The 7500-nt window shown below is 37.3% G+C and overlaps 1 protein-coding gene and 1 long non-coding RNA gene across 5 annotated transcripts in view; both read right to left on the bottom strand.

The window, feature by feature from the left end:
* LOC128694668 (uncharacterized) overlaps positions 1-1177 on the bottom strand; it is a 1296-nt gene extending 119 nt beyond the window's left edge. Inside the window, exons 1-2 of the long non-coding RNA XR_008407877.2 lie at positions 1102-1177; positions 1-1039 (exon numbers count right to left, since the gene is read on the bottom strand). The exon at positions 1-1039 is cut by the window's left edge and continues 119 nt beyond it. This is a non-coding gene — a long non-coding RNA (uncharacterized lncRNA). The remainder of the gene's footprint in view (positions 1040-1101) is intronic.
* The window catches only part of shi (dynamin-1 shibire), a 411365-nt gene that overhangs the window by 6434 nt on the left and 397431 nt on the right, over positions 1-7500 (bottom strand). The window lies entirely within an intron of this gene.

The following is a 7500-nucleotide window of genomic DNA, read 5'->3' as shown; positions in this document are numbered from 1 at the left end:
ACTGATTGCTAGCTTGTAAATGTCTACTAGGTCTTTAAGTTGACAAACTTCTTGTTTTGGTTCAAAGACCTTTTTTCCATGGCTCTCCAGTACCTACTTTTTTTTATTTATTTTTTTATGAAGGAAATGTCGATTCTACTTTCAAATACGTTCAAGAACTTTTTGCGTAACTATTTTTCTATACATCCTTTATAATATTCGATTCCATTTTGCTTCTCTGAAATATTCTCTAACTTAAAATTTACCTTTTTTATAACAAGTCAATCATGTTTGCTTTTCCATTTTCCTCCTTTTAGTCATACTGTGCAGCACACATTTCCCATAGAACAAAATCACTTCTAACTTCCCTACAATCCCTTATTTAGTCATGTGTTTTAGGTTGTAGATATATGCCTTTACAATACGTACTTATTTGTATTTTTACCATTAATTTTAACATTGTATTTAGATTTCAGTTTCTATAATGTGCATTAGTTTTATACTAATATTGCCAATTCTCAATGCCATCCTCAATGCTACATCTGCCTATCTTTAATTACAAGTGCAATTGTCATTAACATTTGTATTTAATACTAATATTAATGCTATTACTACTGTACTATTAAAATTGTTAATGAAATTATATTTCAACACCAACAGTACTATTATCAATGATAAACAGGCTTTCCTTTTGCAATATCAAGCTTAATTCATTAATCCTTCTAGTTGGAGGAAAATGGCATAAAATGCTTCCACTATGGATAAAGATAAATGCAGTATAATGTGATCCTACATTGATAACATTTCTCTCACAGTTTACTTTATCAAGTTACAAAAAGATCTACCTAGGGAGAGAGGCTGTACATATATATGTACACACACACACACACACACACACACACACACACACACACACACAGTGGAACCTCAGTTTTCAAATTTAATGTTTCCAGATGTCGATTTGACAATCGAAATCGATGACAATGAAAACAATTTTACCATAAAGAATAAAATAAAATGAATTTGTTCCAGACCCCAAATGACAATATTAATATACTAACTACTATATATTAATATATAGTAGTTAGTATATTAATATTGTAAATATAACTGAAATACTACTGTACAGTACATGAAAATTTAACTTCCCCTTACCTCTCAGAGCTAATGACATACTTGGAAGGAGTCATCATCTATTTTGTTGTTGATAATTTGGTGGGCGGTCAATTGCAGGTGCATTTCCTTGGTACTTGAATACTATTTGTCTGATGACAGACAAACAGAATTCGCCGTACTGTGGTTTGTTTCTGGTGCTCATCTTATACATATTATAAGCATTGAGCATGGAAATGTCCAGAAGATGGAAAAAACAGTTTGATGTACCACTTATAACTCTTGCGAACACAATCAGCAAACCCAATCTGCATGTCACATTTGTCCACTGAACGCATGTTGAAGGTGTAATCAATCACAGCTGCAGGTTTTAGAATGGGTTCATTTCTCTCTCTATGCTGCCTGCCACTGTCTGCCATTTCATTAGGGTGAATTGATGACAACAGTGTGACATCTCGTTTGTCATGCCACCGAAATGCCATGATGTCATTGGCAGCAAACGCCTGCACCTCACCTCTGCGAGTGCCAGCATCAAACCTGGGCATATGTTTTCGATTTGCACGCACTGTGCCACACACATCTGTCATGTTCACTCGCAAAAAATCACTGAGTGAGGGGCTTGTGTACCAGTTATCTGTATATAATATATGCCCCTTACCAAGGTATGGTTCTATCATTGTTCGAACCACATCACCTGAGATGCCCAATAACTTCCTGGTATTTTGCAATGTATAACTTCCAGTGTACACAATAATATCCAATACCAGACCACTGTAACAATCACAAAGCACAAACAACTTTATACCAAAGCGTTTCCTCTTGCTTGGTATGTACTGCTTGAAAGAGAGTCTTCCTTTGAACAGAATCAAAGACTCGTCAATTACAAGCTTCCTGAAGGGATAAAAATGAGTACTGAATTTCTGTTTCAGATACACAAACACATTCCTAATCTTATATAACCTGTCAGTTCTGTCAGGCCTGGTTTTATCTGAGAAGTGAAGCATACGTAACATTAGCACAAATCGATTCACTGGCATTATATCACTGAAACCTGGTGTTGCAATCAGGGGGTCTGTTGACCAGTATGATTTCACTTTGTGCTTATACACATGTGGCATAAGCATTATTGTGGCAAAGAAAAGATACAGCTCAGCCACAGTTGCCTCCTTCCATTGGTGTAGACGTGATTTTGGTGAAAGTATTGTGTTTGCCATGGTGTACTCGTAGTATGTGTTGCTTTCCATGACAATACTTTTCATCAGTGGTTCGTCAAAGAATAACTCGAAACATTCCAGTTCAGTGGCATTGTTCCCAAGTGTACAAGATGGCCGTATTCCACTTTGGCTGCCATCAAACTGGTGGGGATTTGGAACAAAATTGACAGCTTCCTGCCAATCCCAGGTGCGGTCTGCTGGTGGGTACTGGACAATGACAGGTGGTTGTGGTTGTGGAGGTTGTGGTTGTGGAGGTTGTGGTTGTGGAGGCTGGTGTGGTGGGGGAGTGGGGGATGGTGGCCTTTGTTCTAGATCAGCTGAGGCAGCGGCGTGGGTGGCAGCGTGGGTGGCAGCATGGCCCACTGCTGGTGCCTTTAATATGTCAAGCAACTGTCCTCTTGGTGTTGTTTCTCTTCTTTGTCTCTCTTCACCACTAACACCTTGTTCTGGCTCACTGGTTCTTTGTCTCACTAAAAAGCTGTCTAGTGAGGTTTATTTCAGGCTCTCTTTTAACACTTGTCTAAATTGAGACATTACACTGTCACTGTCCAGTTCTGTACATGCGAAAACTTGTCTGTCGACAACCAAGAGAACGCACAAAAAACCAGGACTTTTTTTTTTCTCAGACACCTTATTCAAAAACTGATTTACTCGACGAGTAAAGCAACTGATAACCAAAGTTGTACTGCGCGTGCGCACACGTATATATATAGCCTAGTGATATGAAGAGTCAGGCAAAGTATGTTAAGCTGACAAATATATAGCTGAGGAGAGATTAGATTCAAGAGGGACCTGCCTATCTTAGGCCAGTAAGCCTGCTGCAGTATTTCCCCATACGTACTATAATCTGTTGCTACGTGGATAGCAATCATTAAGTTTCCTGGCAAGAGGTTCAGCTAAGTTGCAGAAGTTGTTGTTCTGGATGAAGTTGTCTGATATGCTGATTAGTGAAGATCCCAGAATCCAGCACTCCTAGTTTAACCAGGTGGAGCCCTGTTTCAGTTCACACTTGTGGACAAAATTTATGGCACACTACCTTTCCTCATGTTCTTCTCTGTAAATCTGATCATGAATTACATTGCAAAGTCTTAAAAACCTCCAAATTAACCCTCCGACTGTTGCAAGTCCCTTTCTGAAACTATCATTCTATGTCGAAAAATTTTTGGAGAAAAAAAAAAAAAAAACTTATGAAACGATAATCTTTTCCCAATGGTAATGACACCAAAAGTACGAAATTTGGTCGAAAACTCACGGAATTACGCTCCCGCGAAGTTAGCGGTCTCAGCGACATATACACATCGGCGGTTTCGCCGACTTTGAGCCCTAATTTTGGCCAATTCCGTTGTTCCAGTTGACCAAACTCTTAGCTATTTCTTTAGAATTCCATTTTTTCTATCAACTGAGTACAAGAAACTGCCCATTTACCAATTTGAACTACCCAATAAAATGGTCAGAAATTGGCAATTTGGCCAATTTCATGCAAATTAAAAAAGATGCCAATTTCAAAATAGGGTCCAGAATAAACAATGTAGACATTCTTGGCACTAAAATAACATATCCTCTGTTCATTAGTCACATCTCTAGGCCCCTCTTATATTACTATTGCTATTTTGATTTTTAATTCATACAAAAAATAGATTTACTGGCCTGGTCACAGACCGGGCCGCGGGGGCGTTGACCCCCGGAACTCTCTCCAGGTAAACTCCAGGTATGCAGATTACTGCATTATTGTAAAAATGGTATAAATAATATCAGTGCACTAGTGAATGAATATTAGACTCCCCAGTTGATGTGTATTGGACATGTGGTGTGATTTGCTTACTCTTGAACATTGGTAAAAATCGAACATTTCCGCTACTTTGAGCTCAATTTCAAGGTCATTTTCTTCATGAAACTAATCAAAATCATCTCTATTTCTGTAATAAGTTTTTCATTTTATCACACGAGACTGTGAAAATGAGAATATAATGATAAATACTATACGAAAATACACCTCAAAGTCTGCGTTTTAATACAAAAAAAAAAAAAAAAAAAGGGGCGGAGTTTTTTTTTTTCTCATTATGCACTGTGTGCTGCAAGACGTTTTATATGGTGCACACTGACCACACAGACCCATTCTCTCACATGATGGCCTACCAGCTTTCTCCTGCTTGATTTGAAGCTGCTAGAATTACCGAGTATATATACGTCCGAAACACTGGCTCATAAGACGTATATATACAACCAAAACAGTCAAAGGGTTAACACAATCTCCTTGACTACTCACACCATGACACCAAGCCTAAATATATCATCATAGGTTCATTCCTCTGTGTTCTTCATATTTGTAGAAGTGAATTCCTTGAAGAATGTTCTTTCCAATAACATTTTATTTCATCAGACACTGAAGGCACCTTGCACACATCTTCAACTCGCCTAAACAATACAAATGAATGAATATGCATGGTCCTCCCTAACAACTATATTGTTAAACACATCTCCAGCATTCTCTCCAACACCAAATTCTAAATATCTACCACTGTCTCTTCTGCAATCAAGGGCATCACCAATAAGAGAGACTACAATGTGAAAACTATGGGAGCATACAAAATCATTTACAATGACTGATCAAAGATAAGTGGGAGAAACATCCTGAGATGTCCACACATGCATTTCTGAACACAAATATACCAGCCGAAAGGACCAGTTGTGCAACACCTGTGTTTCACAGATTCCTACAACCACCAGATCAATTACAATGTCACACAACTGAGTGTCAAAGAAGAAGAAGCTTCAAAATGCAGGATTCTTGAATCACTAATCAGCATATCAAACAACTTCAGCCAGAAAGGCTTCTACAATATATCTGAACCTCTTGCCAGGAGCTTCATGATTGCTATCCCACCCAAGTAAGTTATAGTAGAACACTGCAGCAGGCCTACTGGCTCAAGGTAGGGAGGTCCCTCTTGAATCCAACCTCTTCTTAGCCATATATTCGTCAAACTTATCATTCTACCCAAGAAGGCAGCTTCAACGTACCTCACCTGACTCTCCATGTCATTACACTCGCTATGTATATGCACATCCTCTCTTCTCAGATAAATCTGTTTGAGATTTGATAAACCCCACCGAGTTGGCAAAACATTAATAAAGGGACATATTACGCTGCATTTGTGTTATTACTCTTTCTAGCTGTAATGATGCAAAGTAATGGGCATTACAATAAAATTAACAATAATTATTGAGTAATGTTCATACAGTACTTCCCTGGGTATTTTTAGGGCCTGTTGTCCTAACACTCACCTAGGCACAGTACGGTTTAACAATTTTTTTATATTATTTATACGCAATGCATCCTATTACTTAAACACACTTACCGTGACGCTGGAAAAATTTCAATAATAATGCCCAGAAGCTAAGGATGTGAAGCAGATGAGAAAGGAAGACTACAGACATCAATGTGCAGAGATGCAATTCCTTTTCCAGATTTAAGGTAAGCAGGACTAATATTTCCTGCAAGGTTCTAAAAGCAAAAACCACTTATTTGTATTTACTGTCAAATAACTATATTCAGTTAAATTCTTCAAACCACACAAAGTCACAAACCCAACTAATGAATGAAATAATAGGACCGAATGCAGAACATTTCAGCCTGTTAACAGTCTGATCTTGAAAACAGAGACTTCACTACCTACACTATATGTACAACAGAACACTGTCTATGCATTCTTTAAAAAAATAAATGTGTTATGTAGGAAGGACAAGTGTAATGCTTCACATAAGGTGTAGGAACCCAGCTCTCCAATTGTGATGACAAAGTAGAAAACATTTGTTCCCTGCCTTCTCCATCTCTAAAGTTCATAAGATGATCTGCCATGATTGGAAGACTGAACCAAACATTGCCATTTGTCAGAGTTTAAATTCTGAGTTATTAAATTTGACAGTTGCAAAAGAAAGAATGAAACTGAAGAAAACTCATGAAGGGTATACATTATCCCAAGATCCATTCTTATCAAACTCTGAATTTGTTTTTGCACAAAGTTCAGCTCTTCATACATTAAAAGTGTACAAGGAGGAAGCACTGAATGGGCAGAAAAATGCAAAACAACAAGGGTTTATAAAAAGAGGTGTCAATATGAAAATAAAAGTCGTCTTATGGAGCATAACATTGTTATACAACTGAAGATCAATTATTTTGCTTAATTTTCAATAATTCCTATTAATTCAAAGAACTACAACACAAAGAATTTATTATGCGAGGGAAAAAATTTATTATGCAAGGGAAAAACAAATATATTACATAAAGCAATAACTCAAGTTACAATGAAAAATTCTAAAGTAAATTGATACAGAGACAGTGGCATTTATTTCAAAGCTTAACTTTCATATTTCATTATATTTTTTAAATAAAGAAAATAAACAGCAAATTAAAATCCTTCATATATCCATAGAGGTGGGGCGCGGTTTTGCTTTAGGGTATATCGCCAATACAGCGGTTTTTCAATTATACCCATTCTTCATTTATTCAGACTTCCTTCAATAAATATATCTACCACTCACTATAAGCTAAGGACAAAAATATTTTAAGGTAAATAATGTATGTAATGTATGTATATTTGTTTCTAGCCTAACACTATTGCTCACTTAATATATGATGGTGTAAACATGTTACCAGGCTTTTATATGCATTTGAACGTGAAAAAAGGGGGGGGGGGGGGGGCTATGTTTCATTTTACAGCAGTAACCCAAAAAATAACCTGCTGTACAAGTGGGGTCCTCCTGTATAAAAAGCTGGTATGTATGAGTGCTTCTTTGAGTGTGTTTTTGTATGTGCATGCTTTTGTGTGTGTGTGTGCATACTTTTATGTGAGTGCATGAATGTATGTACTGTATATAGGGTGTGAGCCTTATATATACTCAGAAAATGTATATCGAGTTTGCCTCCATCTCTGCAACAACCAAATCATTCCACTTTTCAGTCACCCTATGTCCTTACATTTCTATGACTCGACTGTATTTTCAGCTTTTACCTGTGCCATCATGATCCTATCCTCCTTAATCACAACATTTTGTCTATCTATTCCTCTAAGATTTTGTATATCATAATCATGTCTCCTCTTGTCCTCTCTGCCAGGGCTGTCAAGTTTAGTTCCTTCAACCTGTCCTCAGAGTGCATCTCTCAGTTCTGGCACCAACCTGATTCCAAACCTTTGGA

The sequence above is a fragment of the Cherax quadricarinatus genome, chromosome 51 (assembly GCF_038502225.1).
Source record: "Cherax quadricarinatus isolate ZL_2023a chromosome 51, ASM3850222v1, whole genome shotgun sequence".
Taxonomy (NCBI): domain Eukaryota; kingdom Metazoa; phylum Arthropoda; class Malacostraca; order Decapoda; family Parastacidae; genus Cherax; species Cherax quadricarinatus.
The sequence above is the reverse complement of the archived record's forward strand: the minus strand, read 5'-3'. Positions and strand labels throughout refer to the sequence as shown.